General features: G+C 47.4%; 1 protein-coding gene and 1 pseudogene across 10 annotated transcripts in view; one reads left to right on the top strand and one right to left on the bottom strand.

Moving 5' to 3' along the window:
• Nucleotides 1–4,489: 4,489 nt before the first annotated feature.
• On the bottom strand, nt 4,490–26,340 carry LOC138749506 (zinc finger protein 432-like; annotated as a pseudogene).
• The window catches only part of LOC138749504 (uncharacterized), a 32,007-nt gene continuing 30,445 nt past the window's right edge, over nt 25,710–27,271 (top strand). For all 10 annotated transcript variants that reach the window (XM_069910923.1, XM_069910922.1, XM_069910920.1 and 7 more), the window contains exon 1: nt 25,710–26,156. The gene's annotated coding sequence lies outside the window, so the exon portion shown is untranslated. The remainder of the gene's footprint in view (nt 26,157–27,271) is intronic.

The following is a 27,271-nucleotide window of genomic DNA, read 5'->3' as shown; positions in this document are numbered from 1 at the left end:
AGGTGGGCTGGCCTGCCATGTAAGTGGGGCCACTTAGTGAGGGTGTGGTGCTGCACCGTGTTTTGGTTCTGTTGAGGTAAATTGTGGTACCACAATGGAGGGGAATTCCACCAGGATATGTGCGAACTCATTATCGTCGATGGTAATGGAATGTAGGTGGGTAGCTTTGTCTCCCCGAGGGGGAAGGTCTGGAAAATCTTGGCATGTACTAACCGCCGGCCTTTTAGATCCATCAACAAGCAATGAGCCTTGAAAATGTCTGCCCCCAGTAGTCGTTGTTGCCACGGTGAACATCCACGAGAACTGGCTGTTCCCAAAGTGAAGTGGGATGGTGTGGGTGCTGAAGGTTCACATGTTGGAATTGTTTGCAGCCCTCAGGGCTGGGCCTGGTTTTCTGTTGTGGGTGTCATGAACTGAGGGTGGCAAGACACTGATCTCGGCCCCATTGTCGACCAGGAACTGTTGCCCTGATAGGGAGTCCCACATGTGGAGAAGGCTGTCTCATTGGGTGACCTCTGCAGCTACTAGTGACGGTCGACCTTGGTGTTTCACTGAAACATGCAGGGAGGGCAGCATCAATGGGTCTACAAACCCCATCTTTAGTGATAGAAACCCTACTGTTCACCAGGGAGGAGGGGGCATAGGACAATCCATTGGTCTGCTAGTTGTCTGTGGTGATCTAGTTGTCTGCTGCACACAAGGCCTTGCAACTCTGTCTACCATGATGCTGGGTCCCTCTTCTCTCCGTAGGGGATGTCAGCTCAAGCCACAACCTTCCTGGGGTTGCTGATGCTCTCCTCGGCGAGTAGCAGCAGATATCCTCCAGTAGTCACTCCAGGAAGATCCACTCAAAAAGCAGGCAAGACATGGCCATCAGTTAACAAAGTCATTCATGAGAGCGGAAGGGGCCCCATTCAAAGCATCTACGTGCAAGTCGGGCTGTGCACTCGTGCTTCAAGAGCCTGAAAGTGCAGGTTAATAGCTCTTTGTCACATATTTGCCCCGCTCCAGAAGAAATCAATGACCCTGGTGGTTGTGTCCTGATTGAGTGAGCTCACCACGTAGAAATACCTCATGGTCTCAGCTGTGATCTGATGAATCTAGATCTGGGCCTCAGCCTGGTCGAAACATACCAACAGCTGCGAAGTCCAGAATGTTGGCAGTTTCAGTGAAACTGCGTGGACTGCTGCTTGTTCCTCCATCGTCGTGCCCAAAACACTATTTGGACTGGTTGGGGTCACCAATGTAGCATGTGTCATGGTAGGGCATAAAAGCAAGACACTGACATGAGTAGTCAATACTGACTTTATTGACGGTTCGCCCTGCCTTTATATAGGCCCACTGGACCTGGTTGTCATGCTGCTTCCCGCAGAAATGACATCATCGGCATGCTAGCCATGGATTGACTGGCGTATCCACCAATGCTCGCTGTTTCTAACCATGCAGCCGGCGGCATGAAAGCTGATTTAGCAGGCATGGCCCTTGCAGGATCGTTGCATTCAGATGCTATTTGTATGTTGGGCCACCACATTGTTTAAATTTTTCATCATCTCAATTAGGGGCTTATATGTATAGTAGGGGCCAGGATTCTGAATATATCTGATAGTCCACCATCACAAACCTTCCTGCTTTGTCCATGACCACGCTTTCCACCCTCATCGGAACATTCTATTTTATCAAAATCACCCCCCACCCCTTGCCTTACAATTAAAGGAGGACGCTATTACCAGGTCCTCTTATCCTCACTTCACTTTTTGGAGTTCACCTTCTGTTCGATGTGTTTCCTGAAGGAAAGCTATATCTGCACCCAATTTTCTTGTGTTCCAAGACTTTTTTCCTCTTCACCAATCCATTTAATCCATTCACATTAAAACTAACGTATTTTACACAATTGCTCACCCCCTTATCTCCATCACCACCCCATCTGATATCCATTCAATCCTTTATCCTTGACAGTTCGGACCAGCCCACCATTTCCCCAATGAATCCCCAAAAAATGAGAAAAAGGGCAAATACAAAGACAACTCACAATATAACAACAAACCACCCCCCATATTCCCCTCTCCTATTCTCCCCCCCAGCAATTGCATCTCCCATGCCATCACCATTTCCCCCATTGTTGTCTGTGTGCTCTTTACACCTCTCCCTTTCATCTTCCCCCCCTCCATCCGAACCCGAGTTCTCCCAGATCCCTTCCCATTTCTCATTTCCAAAACATTTACAAAAAAAAAATTTACAATGGAAATACTTTCCATTTTTCAACAGTTGTTTATGGTAAGATACATTAGTCCCATCTTCATTTTTATTCCCCCCCCCCCCCCCCACCCCAAGTGCTGGCAGTTCCTCTGGAAGTTCCTGTGCCTTTTCAAGTTCGGCAAAGAACTTCCCCACCCCCCCATACCCTAGGAGTAGCACTTTCAGAGTAGCTGAGTGTCGAAGGACACCCTCATACCCCTTCTGTTTGACCAGTCTTTTGACTAGTTCAAATATTTTCTGCGTTTTAAAACTACTGCGCTAATATCAGGGTAGAAAAATACTTTATATCCCTCTAGTTCCATCGCCCCCCCATCCTTCTTGCATTGGCTGCCTTCATCCCCAAAATATTTTCCGTTTGCATCACCAGGATTCTACCATCTCTCCCAATGAGTCTCTTCCCAGCACTTCCAGGATCCAACTCTGAAAAAAGCCCACAGTTCTTCCCCTAGATTCCCTCCACCAGTCCCATTACTTTTATATAATTTCTTCAGCTATAATTTTCCAGGGCATCAATTTTACCTAGACATGTTCCCTCTCCCTCACCAACGCATTCATCTTCCACCCTACTTATTTTATCCTCATTGTGCTTACTCTGTCCTCTACCTCTGCCATTCTCCCTGTTTAGCCACAGAGGGCACTCTACACGTCCAATTTTTTTTAAGCTATCTCCTTGGCTCTCCTATCCACTGCCTGGAATAGTCTCTCTTCCATGAGTCCCATGGCCTCCAGCATATCATGCAGGGAGGGCTCCGAGCCCTCCTTCTCCCATTGCTCATCCCCTACTACTCTTAATTCCCCATTCCATTAAAAATCTAACCACACGACATGAGAGGAGGCAAAACCCCGGAGCTCCCAGATCCGTAGGGAAGAAAAACCAAGAAAAATTTTAAAAAGATCAAAATAACCCTGGCAATCTTCCCATTCTCCATTTTCACCATCGTCAACTCCGTCACGGTTGAGGTCCCCATTGTTACCACTCCTGTCACTACTGCTTGCCACACCACCCGACCTGAAGCTAGATCACCTAGAGCCTGCAGCTTCCCGACTCAACATGCTCCCTGTGCTTTCCCAGGTGCTCAGTCCCGCTGCCATGGCTCCCACTGGCTGCAATGCAAGAGCACCTGTCCTACTGCTCTTGACTTGGGGGGGGGGAGAAAGAGACCCCCACCACACTGCAAGTCACTCCATGAGGCTTTTATTGTCCATTTGCCAGTCCAGGGCAGCGTCATTTACCCTCCCTGGATTGACCTTACCTCAGCTTCGGCAATCCTATGGGGAGGGTTGCCTGGCCTGCACCTCCATTCCTACGTCATCATCTGCAGCAGGCTTCGAGGCAGCACTATAATTTTCTCTTCCATGGGGCTGGAGAGCCTTCAACTGTGCTGTATCGTTAATGTTTAAAAATATATAATCGGAGTCACTAACATTGACGGAGAGAATTCATTCCACCTCCACTTCCTGCCACCTTGGAAAAGCAACCAACATATTAAAAGATTCATCCCTCCCCAGACACACTCCTTTTACCATCCTCCCCATGGAGAAGACTCACCAGTGTGAGATCACACCCCACCAGATTCAAGGACAGATTCTTTCCTGTGTTATCAGACTCTTGAATGATCCTCACACTTGAATAATAATGCTGCTTTTGCCTCATACCAACTGATCTGTCCCTGTAACTGCACTCCTGCTCTGTGACTTATTTGCTAGACTATGTACGGTATGTCCAGCTAGACTGCTCCAGAATAAACCTCCTCACTGCCCCTTTGTACATGCATAACATGCTCCCATTTTTCAGTTCATTTTTATTTGTTTGTGGCTGTCATTTAAGGTTTTGGAGAGTGACTGAAATGGCAGCAGGATGAAGACAGCGTGTTCCGAATTGGATACATCTGAAGAGAGAGGAAGGGTGGGTGCAGAGACCATGTGACCAACAGATTAAAGCCACAGTACTGAGTCTACTCAGGGCCATTTTGAGGAGGCAGTGCTGTTGTGCAGAGCTCTTGGAAGTAATTCAGTAGTGATGTGGCCTCGTGTGTGGTTATGGACAAACTGTATGATTTCCTCATGTTATAGGTGGCCAATGTATGGGTACAGCACTTGGAGAAGCATCCTTGAAGGGATACTGTGCTGAATGTGACCTTGTGGTGATAGACATTGTGTTAGAGAGGAATGAGAATACCACTCTGTGACTAAAAAGTGAAGGTCACTGTGAACGGCTGACACACAGAAAGGGTTCTGAAAGCAGGAAAATACTTTATTTTAATTTTAACAATTGAAAACGTCCATTGGAACGGCTGACCCACAAAAGGGGTTGTGGAAACTTTGTGAGTATCATTCGCTTTGAGTCCCCACACCAAAGAAGAGAGGAGCTTTGTTGCCATCTGTCTGAAAAGAACATTGGTCTGGAAACACCTCAACAAGGATTTTGTGTTTATAAACAATCTCTCATCCCGGACTCTCTCACCTACTTCACATCCATCAAAAGCAGTGGTTTTCAAGCTGCCACCCTAAATTCACATTCCATCTTAAGTAATCCCTATGCCATAAGTGCTCTGTGATTAGCAAGGGATTGCTTAAGGTGGTCTGTGAGTGGGAAGGGAAGGTTGAGAATCACTGCTCTACCCAACAATATCTTTTTTGAGAAAAATTTCCTTTGGAATCGGGCAAATAACAAGTCAATTAGGTATAATTAAAACAGTGGTATTCCAACATTTCCTTTCCACTCGAGCTGTAGTGGCTTGGGCTATTCCATACACATAAGCATAGTTGGGGGTTAAGTTTAGATAAATTAGTTAAGGTGTTATATTATTGTTAATTAATAATTAAAAATATTATTTTAAATTAACACTTCCTGGGCTAATTTCTATTGCTGCTGTCTGGTACATAACATGTGACAATAAACTTGAACTGGAAAACAAATTGCAAATTGACAAGAATACCAAGACCTGTTTTGATTTGTTGCCTCATTAACCACAAGACTCCAGTCCCTCCTGGTATTTAAGTGAATGATGTTTAAATATTCCACATTCCGCAAACTTTGTGTGTCAACTTGCTGATGTTTCACAAGGCTGTTCGAGTGGGTGAACTGGCAGACAAATGGCCTCTTCCCGAAGTGGCAAGATGGAGGACTGTGTAAAGCCCTTGCCGCACTCGGGGCAGGTGAAGAGCCTCTCTCTGGTGTGGTTCTGCCAGTGTATCTCAAAGCTGGATGATTTGGTGCAGCCTTTCTCACACTCGGGGCAGGCAAACAGCTTTTACCTGGTGTGGATCTGCTGGTGCCTTCGCAGGTTGGAGGTCTGGGTGAAGCTCTTGCCGCACTCGGAGCAGGTGAAGGGCCTCTCCCCAGTATGGACTCGCTGATGAGTTAGCAGGTGGGTGACCTGCGTGAAACCCTTGTCGCACTCAGAGCAGGTGAATGGCCTACCCCCAGTGTGGACCTGCTGGTGGATCAGCAGGTGGGAGGACCGGGTGAACCCCTTTCCGCACTTGGGGCAGACGAAGGTCCTCTCCCTGGTGTGGACCCGCTGGTGCGTCAGCAGGTTGGAGACCTGGGTGAAGCCCTTTCCACACTCGGAACAGATAAATGGCTTCTCTCCAGTGTGGACCCGCTGGTGAGTCAACAGGTGGGAGACCTGGGTGAAGCCCTTTCCGCACTCGGAACAGACAAACGGTCTTTCCCCGGTGTGGACCCGCTGGTGGGTCAGCAAGTGGGAGACATTGGTGAAGCCCTTTCTGCACTCGGAACAGACAAATGGCCTCTCCCCGGTGTGGACCCGCTGGTGGGTCAGCAGGTTGAAGAACTTGGTGAAGCCCTTCTCACACTCTGGGCAAACGAATGGCTTCTCCCCGGTGTGGACCCGCTGGTGGGTCAGCAGGTTGGATACCTGGGAGAAACCCTTGCCGCACTCGGAGCAGGTGAAAGGCCTCTCCCCAGTGTGGACCCGTTGGTGTTTCGTAAACTCACTTGACCTTTTAAAGTTCTTCCCGCAGTCAGAGCACTGGAACAGGTTCATCGCTATGAGGATGAAAGAGTGTTACCAAGGGATAAATCGATGCAGATCTGCTTTGGGGTGCAGGCGTGTGCTCAGCCCGATGGAGGCTCCCGAAGAACTGGCCAGCAGGTTAAATTAACACCGAGGCTGGGACTAGGGCCAGGACTCGGGAAGAAGCCCTGGAACTACAGGAGCCCTCCGTTTTGGGACCCAGTGTTGCACTCTGATCACGGCGCTGAATCACCTTCGGTCCCCGAAAAGCACCTTACACAGGTTGCATTGCCAACTTCCCTGGTGCTCAGAATGGCAGCTGCAGAGCCCTTTGAAAGCACAGGGCGTTGTGCTCAGAGAATCCTTCATTGATCAGGCGCTTCGTGGGCAGTGAACAAAACCCTGCCTTGGAAATGCAGATGGGGAGCGTAATGGCCAGGCGCTAAAATCCAAGTGAGGAAATCTCTCCTGATTCTGTGGAGTTCACGGACGTGATGTCTGTTGCTGACTGTAATACAATAAGATCATAAGCAGATTAGTCCATTCGGCCCATCAAACTCACCATGCCATTCCACCATGGCTGATTTACTATCCTTTTGAACCCCATTCTTCTGACTTCTCTCCCCATTGAACCATTGATTCCCTTCCTATCTCCACCTTAAATATACCCAATGAATTGGCCTCCACAGCCGCCCATGGCAACGAATTCCACAAATTCACCACCGTCTGTGTAAAGAAATAACTCCTCTCTGTTCTAAAGGGACATTTTGTATTCCGAGGCTGTGCCCTCTGGTCACAGAGTCCCCCAACAGAGAAAAACATTCTGTCCACATCCACTATATCCAGGCCTTTCAGTATTCCATGGGTTTCAATGAGACCCCTGCCCTCATTCGTCTAAACCCAGGCAAGTACAATCCCAGAGCCTTCGAATTCTCGTTATATCACTCCAGGGATCTTCCTTGTAAACCTCCTCTAGGCTGTCTCCAATGCTAACACATCCTTACTTTAATATGGAGCCCAAATCTATACGCTCTCCAATGCTTCCTAAAGCCTCATTACATCCCTGTTTTTATTTACACATACAACAAGGTAACAGTGGAAGGAAACCAGAGAACCCAAAGGAAACCCACACAGAGAACATACAAACTCCTCACAGACTGCCCCAGATTTGAACCCCATTCCCTATTGCTGGCGCTGTAACTACATTTGCTAACCGCTACACTAACTGAGCCACCTCAATATTCTACATATTACATCGAATATTGGGGTGGAATTATATGATATCCCTTCAAAATAAATCTCAGCATTCCATTTGCCTTGATAGGAAGAAGTAGCTGATTGGAGCAAGAGAGTCAAGTGACCTGAGGATCAGTAGCAGTTAGAATTTAAAAAGGGGTGAGGCAGCAGCAAGAATCTGATTGGAGGAAGAAGCTGAGAATCCCTATAAAAGTGAGGGACAGTGTAGTGGAGTGGTCATTGTCGGAGAGGACTGAGTCACAGTGGTAAGGCTTTGGCTCAATAGGCTTCAGTGAGAACAGGGAAGGGATAGAAGGAGTTGAAGTAAGAAAGAGCCACCCTTTTCAAGGAACAAAACCGATTCAGGAGGTAGGCTCAGGTTTTAGATATCATTTATTTGGTTCCTCTTGTCATAAACAGTGAGAATGGCAGCCAAGACAGGAGACTGCTCCTCTTGCACAATGTGGGTCCTCAGGGAAGCCAGCAGTATCCCTGATGAGTTCATCTGTGATAAGGGGATCCAGCTGCAGCTCTGGCTAAACTGAATTAAGGAATTGGAGCTGGAGTTCGATGAACTCCGGATCATTTCGGAGGCAGAGAGGGTGATAGACAGAAGTTACAGGGGCACTCTCACACCTAGGAGGCAGGAGAGTAGATAGGTAACAGTCAGAAGAGGAAAAGGGAACAAGCAGGCAGTGCAGGGCACCCCTGTGGCCATGTCCCTCAATAACAAATACACCATTTTGGATATCGTTGTGGGGGTTGGGGAGAACCTACCAGGTTCAAGCCAAGGCGATCACGTCTCATGCAGAGATCTAGTCTGGAGCTAAGGAAAGGGAGGAGAAGAGACGAGCTGTAGTGATATGGAATTTAATAGTTAGGGGGACAGATAAGAGGTTCTGTGGAAGAGATTGAGTATCCTGGGTGGTGGTATGTTGCCTCCTTGGTGCCAGGATCCGAGATATCTCAGATCGAGTTTACAGCATTCTCAGGAGGGAGGGTGAGCTGCCAGATGTCGTGGTCTATATAGGGACCAATGATGTGGGTAGGAAGGGTGAGGAAGTCTTCTAAGGAGAGTTCAAGGAGATAGTAATCTCAGGATTACTACCTATGCCACATGCTAGTGAGGTTAGAAATAGGAGGATAATAAAAGACATAGTGCAGGAGGGAGGGCTTTAGGTTTCTGGATCCTTGAGCTCTTTTCCAGGGACCTGTTCTGATGGGACAGTTTGCAGTAGAAATGGAAGGGGACTAATATCCTTATGGGAAGGTTTGCTAGTGTTGCTTCAGTTTTAAACTATATTTTCAGAAGGATGTGAACCAGAGTGCCAGAGCAGATACAAGAGTGGAGGTGGGAAAAGATGACATAAAAATGGAATCCATTGTTAGAAGTCAATGAGTTGAACAAGGTGATAATGTTTTCAGGTGCATCCATTTCAATGCAAGTATTTGTCATGAAGGCAGACAAGCTTAGAGCATGGATTGGCACATGGAATTATGACATTGTGGACATTACTGAAACTTGGTTGCAGGATGGACAGAATTGGCAGCTCAATGTTCCAGGTTTCCACTGCTTCACATGCGATAGAACAGGGAGGGGAATAAGGGGGAAGAATGGCATTGCTCATCAGGGAAAATATCACAGGTGTGCTCAGGCAGGACAGACCAGAAAGCTCATCTACTGAGGCTATATCGGTGGAGCTGAGGAATGGGAAAGGTATCACCACATGGGGTTGTATTACAGACTGCCAAATAGTCAAAGAGAATTGGAGGATCAAACTACAGAGAGATAGCAGGAAACACAAGGTTGTGATCATAAGGGATTTTAACTTTCCACATATTGACTAGGACTCCCACACTGTAAAAGGGCCGGATGGCTTGGAGTTTGTCAAAAGTGTTCAGGAAGTTTTCCACATCAATATTTAGAGGTACCAACTAGAGAGAGTGCAATACTGGATCTCCTATTAGGAACTAGACAGGACAAGTAACAAAAGTATGTGTTGGGGATCATTTTGGGGCAAGTGATCATAATGTTATTAGATTCAAGTTAATTATGGAGAAGGATGATTTTGGGCCTCAGGTTGAGATTTTAAATTGGAGAAAGACTAATTTTGAGGAAATGAGAAAGGATCCAGTGTACATAGATTGAGAGAAGTTATTTTCAACCAAAGATGTGCGAGGGAGGTGGAGGACCGAGGACCTTCGAAGATGAAATTTGGAGAGTACAGAGTTTTATGTTTCCTGCCAGGATTAAAGGCAAGGTTAGCAGGCATAGGAACTGTGGGTTTTGAGGGACATTGGGGATCTGGTTCATAAGAAGAGAAAGGCATATCACTGGTATAGACCACATGGAGCAAATAAGGTTCTTGAGGGGTATAAAAAATGAAAGAAAAACTTCAAGAAAGAAATCAGGAAGGTGAAAAGCAGACATAAGGTTGCTTTGGCAGACAATGTGAAGGACATTCCTAAGGATTTCTTAAGGTATATTAAGAGCAAAAGGATAGTAAGGGACAAAATTGGTCCCCTTTAAAATCAGAGTGGTTGGCTTTGTAAGGAGCCAAAAGAAATGGGGGAAGATCTTAATTTTTTTCATCAGTATTCACTCAGGAAATAGGCACCATAAGGAAAACAAGCAACGAGGTCATGGAATATATACAGATTGAAGAAGAGGAGGTGCTTGCTATCTTAAAGCAAATGAGGGTGATATTCCCTTAAGCATTGAGGGACGCTAGGGTAGAAATTACAGGAACCCTAGTAGAAATATTCAAAATGTCCTTAGCCATGAGTGCAATGCTGGAAAATTGGAGGGTACCACTGTTGTTTAAAGGTAACCCTGGAAATTATAGACCAGCGAGATTGACATCAGCAGAAGGTATATATACAAGTATTTGCATAGTCAGGGACTCATTAGGGATAATCAACATGGTTTGTGCGTGGTAAGTCGTGTTTACCTAATCTTATAGTTTTTCGAGGTGGTTAGCAGGAAAATTGATGAATTTTGGGGCAAGTGATCATAATGCTATTAGATTCAAGTTAATTACTGAGAAGGATGATTCTGCCTCCTAGCTGTGGATGTTGTCTGCATGGACTTTAGTAAGGCTTTTGACAAAGTCTCACATTAGAAGATCTTCAGGAAGTTGAGATGCTTGATATTCATGGTGAGGTAGTATAATCAATTCAACATTGGGTATAAAGGAGAATGATTGCTTCTCAGACTAGTGTGGCTCAATCAGTGCTAGGACCATTGTCATTTGTATCAATGATTTGAATGATTATGTGGTAAATTGAATCAGCAAGTTTGCAGATGACATAAAATTTGGAAGCATTGTGGAAGGGTTTCAAAGCTTGCAGAGGGAATTGGACCAGCTGGGAAAAAAAAGGGCTGAAAAATGGCAAATGGAAATTAATGCAGACAACTTGAGGTGTTGCACTTTTGAATAACAAAACAAGGTAGAACATACACGGTAAACGGTCGGGGATTCAGGAGTGCAGTAGAACAGAAGGATCTGGGATAGAGATACAAAATTCCCTGAAAGTGGTGTTACAGGTGGATAGGGTTGTAAAGATAGGGTTGTAAAGCATATGAGCTTTCGTAAATCAGAGTATTGACATAGGAGTTAGGATGCTATAGTAATATGAGATATTGGTGAGGCCAAATTTAGAGGCTTGTGTGCAGTTTTAGTCACCTAACTACAGGAAGATATCAATAAGATTGAAAGAGTGCAGAGAAGATTTTCTAGGACGTCGCCCAGACTTCAGGAATGGGTTAGGACTTTATTCCCTGAAGCGTAGAAGAATGAGGGGAGATTTGAGAGAGGTATGCAAAACTATGAGAGGTATAGTCAGACTAAATACAGCTAGGCTTTTTCCAATGAGAGTAGATTAGATAGAAACCAGAAGACATGGGTTAAGGGTGAATCTAGAAAGATTTAGGGGGAATGTCTTCACACAGAGAGTGGTGGGAGGAAGGAACAAGCTGCTATTTGAAGTGGTAAATCCAGGCTCAATTTTAACATTCAAGGAAAATGTAGATAGGTGCATGAATGGGAGGGGTATGGAGGGACACGTTTCTCAGGACCATGGTGCATGCACATATTAAACACATAACAATTTAAAATAAATATGTCTAAATATTTTGGGTTCATCAATCTACAGTCTGCGGGGAGAACCTATTTCCCTGATTTTGATGCAGCTCCACCTCCTTATTGAAGGTAGTGGTTCAAGGATATTGTGTTTTGGATGGAAAGGATCCTCTATAATTCTTTGAGCCCTAGTTCAGCAACTCAAAGGATTATAGCTTCATATCATGGCTGAAGCAGGTTCCATGGAGAGTGAGGACCAAGGGGGAGTTTGAACAGGAAGATGAGAAGATTGAACCTAAGGCAAGGAATTGGGGAAGTGAGGCCCTCACAGACACCTACTGTTCACTGCCTAGCAGACAGGAAGAGAAGACAATGATGTGCACAGTGGAGCAGCAGTCAGTCACATAGACTCCATTAGTCAGGCCATGGATCCACATGGGAATAATGGAGAGCAAGAACCAGCTCATTTGATACAATCATTGGCTTCTCCGTCTATCCACATCAATCTGCAAACCACAAGAAAAGCTGATTGGATCACCTTTCATTCTTCTAAACATGAGTACATACAGACTGACCCTTCTTCCCCTCTTCAGTCATTGACCTCAAGCTCCAATTTTTAGATAGAAGGAAAACAAAACTACAGATGCTAGAAATGTGAGATAAAGACAGACAATTTTGGAAAGCAGCTCAGATAGTGTCGAGGGAGGGAGAGCAGAGCAGAGCTGAGAGATGGATCTGGAACTCTGCTTCACTCCCCAGAGGTGCTGACAGACCGAGTGTTTCCAGAACATTCTCCCTTTAATTCTACATTTGAGTCTCTGTCAGCTGTCCCTATAATTACCTACAGGAGGGTGTAACTTCTCTGCTTCGACCATTTCAGTTTACCTTGTGTTGGGACAATGGTTCACCTTCCCAACCTATGGGGTCTGATCCCAGTGTGTGGAGTAAAACCCCATGGCCCTGCATTCTTAGGACAGAGTTAAGGAGCTGATTCAATAATTCCAGGACTGCTGCAGCCCAACCAATACTTGATCAACTTGTCCCACAGTCTCGCTGCTCTTCTCTCCTCTACCCCACTCCATTTCACTTCATTGTCATTAACACATGGACAATAGTCTTCCAGCCCTATCTGAATACAAAAAATATCTTGTCTCTTGCATTTAGCCCACATTCCTAGAAACATGTCCTATTCATGTTTTGAAGCTTCCTCTGGCATCTCTATCCATGTACTCACCATCTTGTATTTATCAGATCCACCCCACATTTAATGGCGCTCTCATTTTAGACTCTCCTACCCTGGGGGAAAAAAACTATTCACCTTATCTATGCCTTTTGTGAGTTTGTGAACATGTATAAGAAGAGGTACAAGGACTGCCTAAAGAAAGCTCTTGGTGCCTGCCACATTGACCACCGCCAGTGGGCTGATATCGCCTCAAACTGTGCGTCTTGGCGCCTCACAGTTCCGCGGGCAGCAACCTCCTTTGAAGAAGACCGCAGAGCCCACCTCACTGACAAAAGAAAAAGGCGGAAAAACCCAACACCCAACCCCAACCAACCAATTTTCCCTTGCAACCGCTGCAACCGTGTCTGCCTGTCCCGCATCGGACTTGTCAGCCACAAACGAGCCTGCAGCTGATGTGGACATTACCCCTCCATAAATCTTCGTTTGCAAAGCCAAGCCAAAGAAAGATAAGATCAGTCTTCTCCCACATTCACACCAGGGAAAATTATCCCAGCCTACCTGAACTGGAGAGGGACCAATACCCTGATGGCAGGTTTGCTTGAGTTGTTGGAGAGGGTTTAAATTTGTTTGACCTGCATGGAGCCGGGGGGGGGGGGGGGGGGGGGGGTGGGGTGGGGTGGGGTGGGGGTGGGAAGAACCAGAATGAGAGTGCAGAGAACAGGGCTGAAGGTCAAAAGCATGATGCAATGTGTTCTGAGCTTGTGAGAAAGGACAGGCAGAGGACAAAACATTTTGAAATGTGTCTATTTCAACACATGGAGTATTAGGAATATAGGGAATGCACTAAAGCATGGATCAGCACTTCGAACTACAATGTTGTGGTTGTTCCAGAGACTTGGCTAGAAGATGGGCATGACTGGCTGATGCAGGTACAAATGTTAAGGTGTTTTAAAAGGAACAGGAGGTAAGAGAGGGGGGAATAGCATTACTGGTCAGGGATAGTATCACGCCTATAGAAAGGGAGGATGCGGCTGAGAGAGTGTCTTCTGAGATAAAATGGGAAGAAGTTAGAAATAGAAAGGGAACAATCACTGTACTAGGGGTATCCCATAGACCCCCAAATAGTTTTTGGGATACCGAGGAACAGATAAGCAGGCAGATTTTGGAATCATACAGGAAATATGGGGTTGTTGTTATGGCAGACTTCAACTTCCTAAAATCACTGGCACTTAGTGACTGCAGGATGGTTAGATGGGATTAAATTTTTCAAGTATTTTTAAGGATTCCTGACACAGTCTGTGGACCAGCTGACAAGAGGAGGCCATACTGGATCTAGTTCTGGGTAATACACCTGATCAGACCTCTCGGTGGGTGCACACAACTCCCTGAGCTTTAGCATAGCTAAGCATGAAGATTAAAGCAGACAAAATGGAAAAGTGTTTAATTTGGGAAGGAATAATTACAATGATATAAGGCAGGAACTAGCAAGAGTAAACTGAAAACAGATGTTCAAAGGTGGAAGTACAGATTAATGTGGAGGAATTTTAGGGACCACTTGGTCGGAAAAGGAAATGGTGGTTGGCAAAACATATGAGACAGCTGGTCAAGAGGAAGAAGGAAGCATACATTAGATATAGGAAACAGGAAGGGCTCATGAGAAGTCTATGTCAGCCAGGAAGGAGCATAAGGACTTAGGAGAGATCGAAGGGGGCATGAGAAGGCCTTGGCATGCAGGATATGTGAAGTACAGGATGACAAGAATGAAGGTGGGGCAGCTAAAGGATAAGGAGGCAACATGTGCCTGGAGGCAGAGGAGTTTGAGAGGTCCTAAATTAATACTTTACTTTAGTATACACAAGAGAAAAGGACCTGGATCAAGGTCGGGATAGAACAGGCTTGTTTGCTGGCTGATTTTTGAGATTAAGGAAGAGGAAGCATTTGATCTTCTTAGAAACATTGATTGATAAGTCAAAGGGCTGGATGCGATATACCCCAGGTTGCTGTAGATACCTGGGAAGTGGGGATGATCTTTTGAGTTCTCTTTAGCCACAGGGTAAGCGCTGAAGGATGGAGAATGGCAAATGTGGTCCCCTTGTTTAAAAATGGTCATGGTCATGATTATCCCAGGAATTAGAGACCGTGCTTATGTCAGTGGTGGGCAAACTATTGGAAAGGATTCTTAAGGATAGGATCTATGAGCATTTGAAGTACAGTCTACTCAAGAATAGTCAGCATGGCTTTGTGAAGAGAAGGTCATGCCTCATGAGTCTGAGTTTGTATTGAGCAGGTTACAAAGGAAATTGATGAAGGTAGGACAGTAGATGTGGTCTACATGGGTTTTAGTAAGACATTTGACAAGGTCCCCCATGAGAGACTTATTCAGAAAGTCATGAGACATGGGATCCATGTAACCTTGGCTGTGTAGATAAAAAATTGGCTTGCATGTAGAAAGCAGAGAGTAGTAGTGTCTATTCTGTCTCGAGGTCAGTGACTAGTGGAGTTTCGCAAGGATCTGTTCTGGGATCCCTGCTCTTTGTGAGATGACTAGATGAAGAAGTGGAAGGATGGGTCAGTAAGTTTGTGGATGATATGAAGGTTGAAGGAGTTGTGGATGGTGCTGAAGGTTTCAAAAGGATATAGACAGGATGCAGAGTTGGAGAGAAAAGTGGTAAATGCAGTTCAATATGGATAAGTGCGAGGTGATGTATTTTGGATGGGAAAATCAGAAGCCTGAGTCCAGGGTTAATGGTCATTTATTTAGTAGTGTGAATGAATAGAAGGACTTTGGGGTTCAAATCCACACATCCCTCAAAGTCGCCACACAGGTTGATAGGATAGTTAAGAATTCTGAAAGGACGTTGGGCTTCATTAAGGGGGTATTGAGTTCAAGAGCTGAGAGATCATGTTGGAACACTACAAATATTGTGTTCAGTTATGGTCACCTAATTTTCAGAAGGATGTGGAAGTTATGGAGAGGGTGCAGAGGAGATTTACCAGGATGTTGCCTAGTAAGTCATGAGGCAATGTTAGAGGAGCTGGGCCTTTTCTCTTTGGAGCGTAGAAGGATGAGAGGAGACTTAATAGAGATCTACAAGATTATGAGAGGCATAGATAGGGTGGACAGCCAGCACCGGTTTCCCAGGGCTGGGAATAGCAAACACCAGAGGACATATGTACAATGTGTATGGAGGAAAGTTTAGAGGGGAAATTAGGGGTAAGTTGTTTATTTTTAAATAAACACAGAGAGTTGTGGGAGCCTGGAATGCCTTGCCAGCAGTGATGGTGGAGGCTAAAATATTAGGGATATTTAAAAAACTCTTAAACAGGCACATGGATGGAAGAAAAATTCAGGATAGGGAAGATATAATTTTTTTTTAAGGCATGTATGGTTCAGCACAACATCAAGGGCTAAAGGGCCTGAACTGTAGTATAGTGTTATATGTTCTACCCCATCTCAGCTTACAACTCAAAACCTTGTGGTAACATCCTGCCAAATATGTTCATGCCTATATTCATATATGTTTGGAGCAACACTTTTATAGTACAAGCGGTCAGGGTTCGAATCTGGTGCTGTCTATAGGGGGTTTGTATGTTTTCCCCAGGGAATCTGGTTTCCTCCCACCGTTCAAAACAGGAGTTGTAGGTTAATTGGGTGACATGGGCTTATGGTCCAGATGGGCTTGTTGCCATGCTGTATGTTTGTAGGAGTATTCCAGCTTAATAACATTACAATGGTCATCTATCAAACCTTCCTACTCCCTGTTGCAAGGGCCTGCCAGGTCCATTGAACTTGCTCACTTTAACATTTATATCAACCTCCACCTTCCCCTCTTCCACATCACCGTTTGTTTTCATTATAATGTAGAGATGCACAGTAACAGCCCTTTCCAGCCCGCAAATCTGCACTGCCCAAATTCACCCATGTGACCAATTAGCTGAATGTGGGAGGAAACCAGAGAACTCAGAGGAAACCCACACAGACCAAAGAAAATGAATAAGCATCTTACAGACAACGGTGAATTAGAAACTGGGTTCCTGGCACTGTTACAGCGTTGCAATGACTGCTAAGCAAACTACACTGCCCCATCGTTAACCTTGTTGTCCTTTTTATCTGTACCACACCCACCTGCCAGACGAGCACCAGCAAATCTCCCCACCAGTACACGGGTTCCCCTCCAGTTCAGGTGCAAACCATCCCTCTTATACAAGTCCTGGCTGTCCTGCAGAGCCCAGAGATCCGCATGCATGAAGCATCAGTCTCTCGTGACTTTTACTACTACTCTTTTAATATTTCTTGCCTTATAATCTCGTGATACATTCCAGCACAGCCCCTTTGGCCCATGATATTGTGCTGACCAATGTAAACATATTCCACCACAATAAAAAAAATCCTCCTCACAACCATAACCCTTTATTGTTCATACACTCTTGAACCCATCTCAGAGTCCTTTAAATCTCCCTGTTGTACCAGCTTCCACCACCACATCAACTCACATTTGGCAGGTGTCCTCTGCTATTTGCTACTGTTGCCCCAGGGAACAGGTGCTGGTGGCCACCCTATCCAATCCCCTATGACATGTTCTTCAATCCAGGCTATATCCTGATTCATAGCCTCTAGATATACACAGGGATGTACGAATATCAGTGTGAGGGAGGGAAAAATTAGATTGTTGCGAAGTAGGTTTACATAGGTCAGCACATATGTGCTAAAGGGCCTGTACTGAGCTATAATGTTCTGTATTCTTTGTTATTCGCACCCACCCTTAGAACCTTACAACACTACAGCACAGAAACAGGCCATTCAGCCTCTCTTGTTTGGGCCGAACTATTATTGGGCCCAGTCCCATTGACCTTCACCCAGATTATAGCACTGCATAGCCCAATCCACGTATTGATCTAAATTTTCCTCAAATGTCAAAATTGAGGCCGAATTCCCTACGTCAGCAACTAGCTCATTCCAAACCCCCACCACTCTGTGTGTGAAGAATTTCCCCTTGTGTCCCCCTAAACTTTTTACCTTTCATCCAGAACCCAGGTCCTCTCGTTCTTGTCTCACCTCCCCTCAGTGGAAAAAGCTTGCTTGCATTTACTCTATCTATACCCCTCATAATTTAAGACTCCCCTGACTCTCCAGGAAATAATTCCCTTGAGTGTAAAGCTCTTCAAAAGGTCATGGACACAGCCCAGGACATCACAGGCAAAACTCTCCTCACTATTGAGTACATCTACAGGGAACGCTGCTATCTGAGGTCAGCAGCAATCATCAAAGATCCACTACCACCCAGCAAATGCTCTGTTCTTGCTGGCATCAGGAAAGATGTATAGGTGCCATGAGACTCACACCACCAGGCTCAGAAACAGCTGCTACCCCTCCACCATCAGACTCCTCAACAACACACTCATTCAGTGACTCATTTAAGGACTCTTACTTGTGCACTTTATTGAGTCAGGAGAACACAACCCAGTCTTCACTGAGGGCTCAGTAGTGGAGTGGATCAAGAACTTCAAATTCCTGGGTGTCAACATCACTGAGGATCTGTCCAGGAGCCTCCATGTTGATGCAATCATGAGGAAGGCCCGCCAGTGGCTGTACTTGGTGAGGTGTTTGAGGAGATTTGGTCTGTCACCGAAGACTGTCGAAAACTTTTACACACAGAGATCATTCTGGCTGGTTACATCACCATCTGGTATGGAGTTGCCAACTCTCAGGACAAGAAAAAACTCCTAGGGTTGTTAACTCGCCCCGCGACAACATAGGCACCAGAGTTCACTCCATCACAGACATCTACATGAGGCGGGATCTTAAAAAAGCAGCCTCTATCCTCAAAGACCCCCACCACCTAGGCCATGCCCTTCACTCTGATACCATTGGAAAAAAGGTACAGGAGACTAAAGAAGAGCACTCAGTGGCACATGGACAACTTCTTCCCCACTGCCATCAGATTCCTGAATGATCCATGAACCAAAGCCTTACATCTTGTGCATTGTTGAATGTGTTATGATTAATCTGTCGTGGCCATGCATAAGACACAGACTGGACCACAAAATGGCTGATAAATGCAGCGACCACGTGGACCTGGGGGTGACACCGGTGACCTCCTGCACAGCCGGAAGATAGCAAACTGTGGCAGGAATGCTCCTATGACACAGTGCCCTGACGTCAGTGCCTGGGACCCATATAAATGCAATGGCTAGTGTAATAAACCAGTCTTGACTTCAAGGCTTTAGTGTCCACACCCGTGTAGCACGAAGTCTACAAATCTTTAATTTAATGTTGAATTCTATTCCATATTTATGTCTTTTTTAGGCTATTTTATGGGATTGGTTTCAGAAGTACAAAGACAACACATTTGCAAATTAAAAACAGAGATTCTTTGAAGAAAATGGCAGATGACATCCTCTCAGAGACAGAAGTCTTCCGTGACTATTGTTGAAGCAGAGGAATGAAAATATTTCATGATAGTTCTTGAGAAGAGAACAATGGGCCTGCTTACTCAAGAAGCCATTTTGCTGGTTAATTATAGACAGCTCAGAAGCAATGCTCTTGAAGGAGAGAAACATCAAAGACAATTACTTTGATTTTAAGTTTTAGAAAGCAAAGATTAAATTATCTTTTTAGCATGACGTTAAAAGGTTCAAAAAAACTTCAAAAGCTGTTGTCCTACCATGTGACATGAGAGATTTGCAAGAAATATATCATCAAAATCAGAGACAAAGTTGAAAAGAAGGGCATTAAAAGTGGTATTTTAAAAGAAATAGCCACTCTGACTGCCCTGAAGAGGGCAGCCTTGTGTGACCATGGAAAAAGGTCACTCTTGATTCAGAAAGAAATCATTGTGGAAAACAGACACCTTAACTCTTAGACAAGATTAGGGGGAGTTTATGAAATCACTCGTATGAGGAAACATTGTTCTGAAAACAGCTCTACAAATGAAAGTTGTACATTTTAAAGAGGTCTGAAGACATGATGTTTTAAAATGATTCGTAATTACTTCTGAACTGCAATTTAAAAATCTTCAAGTTCAACAAAAGATGTCTGATGTTGAAATTTAAAATTGACTTTTCAGAATTATGCCTTATTACCAGCTCCCATTTTAGTAAAATGTAGTGATGCACACCTATGCAGTGACGAACTGGCCCCACTTGTTATGCGTGGCGACACACATCCATCTCTTCCGCTCCAGAACGGATGTTAGCATGCACACTTGCGTCAGCGGGATGCAAGCAGCAGGACGTACATGCAGTGCGATTGACAGCCTAATAAGCAAGCACGTGAAGTTTGAATAAACATTCTGTTGCGACACTCGAGCTAACAGCTTGCGTCTTCGTCTGTACAACTGCTCTCTCACAAAGTCTACAGTGGTGACCCTGATGAGTCTCCACACCCTGAAGACTCAGCCAAATGGATCCCACAACATTAGGCAGCATAGTATTGAAGCTGCAAACCTTCTGGACAAATTGGCCCTGCACTTGGTTCAGCCAAGTGGAGACCCAGTTCCAGATCAAGCAAATCACTTCTGATTCAATGAGGTATTCTACGTCATTTGTTCTCTCAACCAGGAGACTGCAGCCCATGTAGATTATCTAATTCAAGCCCTGCCGGGGAGGGTAAATATGTAGCATTAAAAAACCTCCTTATCAACACCTACGACCTATCCCAATGTGAGAGGACAGCCAGACTGCTACACTTAGATGACCTGGGGGACAGAATGCCATCTGTGTTAATGTCTGAGGGCCATAAGCCCTGCCTCATGTTTGAGCAAGCTTATTTAGAGCAGGTGCCAGAAGACATTAGGCTCCTGCCTGCCGACATCAACTTCAGTAACCCACGTAAGGTCACAGCAAAGGCCGGTGTCCTCCACTGCATCAAATGTGAAAACCATGAAGTGGTCCACTGAATGACCAGACTGCAGCACGAGTCCATCCATAATCCCAGCACCCCTGACAGAATGCCATACCAGGCAACTGAGCCAAGCCCCCATGGATCAATGCCTGTGCTTCTACCACCAGCGTTGGGGAGCTGAGGCATGCAAATGTCGACAACCCTGCTCGTTTCAGGAAAATGAGCGGGCTAGCCACCGTTAGTGGCCGCGGCGGCTTGCCGACAGAATTGCCTACTTCGTGTGGGACACCATCTCGGGTCACAGGTTTCTTGTCAACACAGGAGCTGAGATAAGCATCATTCCACCAACTTCCCTGGAAATGCACATGAGACCACGCGGCTCCACCTTGTGTGCAGCCAACAACTCCACCACTACAACCTTTGGCCACAAACACATACCACTGCGTTTCAGGGAAACTAACTTTCAGTGGCAGTTCACCTTGACGGCAGTTGTCAAACCCTGGTGTGTGCAGATTTCCTCTGGCTGCACTCATGACCGGTGGACCTACATGGCAAGCGTTTGGTCCACGCTAAGACTTTTCAAACTGTTCCCCTCAATATTTTGAACGGACTCGCCACCCACCTGGCAGCCAACAACCATTAAACTTGCCTGCTCACCGACTTCCCCGCCATCCTTCACCCGCAGTTCTCAACACACCCACCACACAGCATCCAGCACCACATTGCGACCACAGACTGGCGCCAGTCAAGCCCAAATTGGCCAAAGAGGAGTTCAACGCGCATGGAGGAATTGGGCATCATCCGCAGATCTGACAGCTCGTGGTCTTCGCCCCTTCATATGGTTCCCAAAGCCAACGGCAGTTGGGGACCGTGCGGCAACTACTGCCATTTAAATGAGGCTACAATCCAAGCCTGTTACCCAGTGCCTCACATCCAAGACTTCACAGCGAACCTCAACGGTGCTCAGCTCTTCTCCAAGGTTGACCAGATCCAGGGATACCATCAAATACCAGTCCACACACACGATATACAGAAGATGGCATTATCACCCTGTTTGGCCTCTTCGAGTTCCTAAGGATGCTATTCGGCCCGAAGAATGCCGCGCAGACTGCCAGTGGCTGATGGACACAGTAGGCGGTGACCTGCCGTTTCTCTTCATTTACCTGGATGACATCCTGGTCTCGAGCAGCACGCCAGAGGAACACTTGGTCTACCTATGATGACTTTTTGCTCGTTTGGCCCAATTTGGGCTTCACCCCGCAGTATGAGTTTGGCTGCAAGCAGATCGATTTTCTGGGACACCACATCACCAAAGACAGAGCAGTATCTCTCCCAGATAAGGTGGATGCCATCTGCCAGTTCCCAAAGCCGGACACGCTCAAAGGGGATGGTCAATTTTTACAATAGTTTCATCACCATTGTCGCCGTCATCATGCACCCCCTTTTCAACCTGATGACCACCTCCACCAAGGATCTCCACTGGACCGATGACACCACGGCTGCTTTTGCTACTACCAAGGATGGATGGATGCACCCGTGGCACTCACAGTTGATGCATCCGGTACAGCAGTGGGTGCAGTCCTCAAAAAATTGGTGGACGACACAAGGAAGCTGCTTGCGTTCTTCAGCCAAAACCTTCGCCCAGTGGAATGCAAGTACAGCGCTTTCGACAGGGAGCTGCTCGCTCTCTACCTTGCCATCTGTCATTTTCATTACTTCCTGGAGGGCCAGACTTTCACCGTCTACACCGACCACAAGGTTTCAGATCCGTGGTCTGCTCGTCAGCAGAGGCACCTGTCATACATCTCTGACTTTACTACCTCCATTCGTCATCTCTCCAGCAAACGCACGTCATCGCAGATGCCCTTTTGAGGCTGGCCGGGCGTTAACTTCTGTGCGCTAGTCTGGGCCCAACAGTCAGACCCGGAGATAAACTGCTTCCACACGGCCATCATGGGCCTCCAGCTGCAAGACCCGCCCTTAGACAACGGCACCACCACCATCCTCTGTTACGTCTCCACAGGTAGCCCCTGGCCAGTGGTACCAGCAAAGTGGCAGAAGGCAGTTTTCGACCTCGAACACAGTTTGTCGCACCCTTCCATCTGCTCCATGATCCAGATGGTTTCCACTCATTTCATCTGGCATGGTCATCTCAAAAAGATCACAGATTGGGCACGGGCCTGCCTGGACTTGCCAGATGGCAAAGGTGCAGACTCACACATGAGCATCCGACCAGCAGTTTGAATCCAGCATGTCCACGTGGACATCGTCAGCACCCTACCTGTCTCGAGGGGGTACCGCTACCTGCTCACAATGGTGGACCGATACATCCGTTGGCCGGAGGCGGCCCCACTCCCCGATATAGCCACTAACACTTGTGCAAGTGTCCACTGTCCACTTGGGTCTCTTGTTTCAGTGTCCCCTCCCACATTACCACTGACCAGGGTGCGTAGTTCACATCCACTTTGTGGACTGAGCTGTCCAAACTCCTGGGCACAGAGCTCCATCACAAGACTGTCTATTCCCCACAGTCTAACAGCCTGGTGGAGCGGTTCCATTGGCACCTCAAATCAGCCCTCATGGCACGCCTCAAGGATCCAAACTGGTTGGATGAGCTACCCTGGGTGCTCCTGGGGATCTGCACAGCCCCCAAAGTTGACTTGCATGTCTTGACTCCTGGGTTGCTTTATGGAGAGGCCCTCACCATTCCAGGTCAGTTCCTTCCCACTCCCCTGTCCAAGACAAGGAAGCAACACTTGTGAGCCTGCAGGAGAAACTGGGTTCCCTTAACCCTCCTCCACCCTCACAGCATGGTCAGCCTCCCACTCATGTTCCCCGTGATTTAATATCGTGTTATGTCTTCGTACACAGAGTACCTTTTCAACGTCCCTTCAAGGGACTCGACAGAGTGCTCTGCAGAATGAGTTCCATTTTCACCTTAGAATAGATATTGGGGGCAGGGAGGAACTTTTCACAGTGGACCACCTGAAGCCGCCCCATTTGGTTGAGACCCAGCCAGTCCAAGTACAACAACCAGCGTGCAGAGGCAGGCCTAAAAGCGCCAGGATGCCAGTTCTTGTGGAGGGGCTTATGTAGCGATGTACAACTATGCCGTGACGAACCGGCCCTGCTTGTTATGCGTGGACAGCGGGGCAGTCGCGACAAAGATGGTGACATGCATCCATCTATTCTGTACCAGAACGGAAGTTGGAATGCTCACTTGAGTCAGCGTGACGCAAACAGAGGGACTTATGCGCGGTCTGACTGCTGGCATAATAAGCGAGCACGCAAAGTTTGAATAAACATTCTGTTGTGACACTCAAGCTAACAGCCTGCATCTCCAGTCTATACAACAGCTCGACATTATCACTGTATAGATAGGAGGGACTGAAAGGTCTGTTAACATTTAACACAAGCACAAGTCACAGCCAAGTGATAATCCAATACATTGGAAGAACTGAGGGAAAGTTTGTCATAGTCTATTCCAGATACGAAACATTTGCAAAGACATTGTGATTTTGCAAAGGGAGAACCATGCTGACGGCTGGAGAGGAAACAGCTGTTTGAAACAGATCTTGTGGGAAGCCAAGTGCTTCATTTTGATTGTGAATAACAGTGGAAGTCACTTGGAGAGACTGCTTCATTTTAAGTGTGACTGGCAGTGAAGTTACTTGGAGAGACCAATGGCAGGGTCTTGGAAGCTACGTGGAGACCACCCATTTCAAGTCTTGCCTACAAAAGGATTTGGAACGTTGTGATTATAGCTCATGTGGGTGGACATTTCTTCAAAGGCAACGAGAGGACAATTTGTGAGTCCTGTAGCAGCCACAACTCCAGTCTCCCCATCAGTTCAACATTAAATCTGGGCATCAAATTTCAAAGGCTTCAACACTTAAACAGTGATTTTGAAAGACAACTTTGAAGTAACTTTCTAGATTTTAGCCTGGACTGTAATGGTTTGGGTATAACACATACACTTGACACTAGAACATCTGCGCATAGCTGGGGATACATTTAGTGTTAAGGATAGTTTAAGAGTGAGAAATGAAAGTAGTGTTTTAAAATTAAACATTGTCTGGTTTATTGTCTATTGCTGCTTGTCATGCATGGTTCATAACAGCCTAAACTGTTCTTCTTCTTTGGCTTGGCTTCGCGGACGAAGATTTATGGAGGGGTAACGTCCACGTCTGCTGCAGGCTCGTTTGTGCCTGACAAGTCCGATGCGGGACAGGCAGACACAGTTGCAGCGGTTGCAAGGGAAAATTGGTTGGTTGGGGTTGGGTGTTGGGTTTTTCCGCCTTTTTCTTTTGTCAGTGAGGTGGGCTCTGCGGTCTTCTTCAAAGGAGGTTGCTGCCCGCCGAACTGTGAGGCGCCAAGATGCACGGTTTGAGGCGATATCAGCCCACTGGCGGTGGTCGATGTGGCAGGCACCAAGAGATTTCTTTAAGCAGTCCTTGTATCTCTGGTGCACCTCTGTCTCAGTGGCCAGTGGAGAGCTCGCCATATAACACGATCTTGGGAAGGCGATGGACCTCCATTCTGGAGACGTGACCTACCCAGCCTAAACTGTAGTGGTTTGGAAAATGGCCACACATACATACATTTTAAATTTGTGCATAGTGGGGTTAAGTTTAGAGTTAAGTAAGAAATGTGAAGTTATTAATAGTTTAATAAAAACTATTCTTTTGCATTTATCATTGGCTTGTGAATTTTCCACCGCTGTTCCTTTGTTAGTTTGTAACAAGATTTGTTAATTCGTAACACTGCCCTATTTCTATTTTATTCCTTTATAGTGATGCTGGAAGATGGTTATAAATATGAACGTTTGCACCATGATGCAGCCGCACATTTGCTGACAATAAATCTGGAATAAACCCTGTGGAGGGAGGACCCCCCCACCCCCAATCCCCATCCCCCACCCCCAATCCCCATCCCCATCCCCCATCCCCATCCCCCATCCCCCACCCCCCATCCCCATCCCCCACCCCCATCCCCATCCCCCATCCCCATCCCCCATCCCCATCCCCCATCCCCCATCCCCATCCCCCACCCCCCACCCCCATCCCCATCCCCCATCCCCCACCCCCCATCCCCCATCCCCCACCCCCCATCCCCCATCCCCATCCCCCATCGCCGCACTGAGACCCCCGTCAGCGCTTCCCCCTCAGGGCAGCTCCACTCCACCATGGCCCGGCCCCGGGCACCGAACACACGGGGCCCGCACTGCGCCGCATCTCACCTCCGGGCCCGGATACAGCCCGCCGTCGCCTCCTCCTCCTCCTCCTCCTCCTCCGCGAGCCCGCCGCAGGCGTACGAGGCCGTCCCAGAGGCGAGAGTTGCCCTGCCCGCCGGCGGGGACGGCTCGTTGCTGGAAGAAGGACGCTCACGCCACCGGAACGGAAGATTGACGCTGAGCGCCGTTACCCCGGCAACGAGCAGTGTCGCCCCCCCCCCCCCCCCCGAGGATGCTGCGGCCTGTACCCAGACCCAGAGATGCGAGGCGCTCCGGGCGTGAAAGTGCCCAGGGCCGGGATGTGGCGGAGCGGACCCGCCGTGAGGTGCGGCCTTTGGAGGTGAGTGGGCTCCAGGGAAGGAGGACGAGCAGGGGCAGAACCGTCCTCCAACGGGGATGGAAACGGGGCGGGGGGGGTTACAGATATGGGCATGGAGGGGGAATTAAAGAAACGGGGATGGGGGAGGGGAGATTGGGAAGGTGGGTTGGGGTTGCAGAGACGGGTAGAGAGGTTTGGAGAGAGAGGGAGGTGGGGTTTCCAATGATGGGGAGGGCGTTATTAGAGACTGGGGTGTTACAGAGACAGGGAGGGTGGGGTTTACAGAGACGGGAAGGGTATTTATGGAGGTGGGGTTTACAGGAACAGGTTGCTGAAGGGGGGGCTTTACAGAAATGAGGGTTTAATGAGATAGGGAGGGGGGTGTTACAGGGACAGGCGATCAGGTTACAGAGACGGAGAGGGATGTTGGGGTCCAGAGTGGGTTAAAGAGTCAGGGGGCTGGGGGGGGTTGCAGACACGGGGAAGGGAGGGGGAGTGTTGCAGTGACGGGGAGAGGGGCTTACAGAGATGGGGAGAGGGGCTTACAGAGATGGGGAGAGGGGCTTACAGAGATGGGGAGAGGGGCTTACAGAGATGGGGAGAGGGGCTTACAGAGATGGGGAGAGGGGCTTACAGAGATGGGGAGAGGGGCTTACAGAGATGGGGAGAGGGGCTTACAGAGATGGGGAGAGGGGCTTACAGAGATGGGGAGAGGGGCTTACAGAGATGGGGAGAGGGGCTTACAGAGATGGGGAGAGGGGCTTACAGAGATGGGGAGAGGGGCTTACAGAGATGGGGAGAGGGGCTTACAGAGATGGGGAGAGGGGCTTACAGAGATGGGGAGAGGGGCTTACAGAGATGGGGAGAGGGGCTTACAGAGATGGGGAGAGGGGCTTACAGAGATGGGGAGAGGGGCTTACAGAGATGGGGAGAGGGGCTTACAGAGATGGGGAGAGGGGCTTACAGAGATGGGGAGAGGGGCTTACAGAGATGGGGAGAGGGGCTTACAGAGATGGGGAGAGGGGCTTACAGAGATGGGGAGAGGGGCTTACAGAGATGGGGAGAGGGGCTTACAGAGATGGGGAGAGGGGCTTACAGAGATGGGGAGAGGGGCTTACAGAGATGGGGAGAGGGGC

This window comes from Narcine bancroftii, chromosome 14, assembly GCF_036971445.1.
Source record: "Narcine bancroftii isolate sNarBan1 chromosome 14, sNarBan1.hap1, whole genome shotgun sequence".
NCBI classification, from domain to species: domain Eukaryota; kingdom Metazoa; phylum Chordata; class Chondrichthyes; order Torpediniformes; family Narcinidae; genus Narcine; species Narcine bancroftii.
Note: the sequence above shows the minus strand (reverse complement) of the source record. Positions and strands in the feature narration are given on the sequence as shown.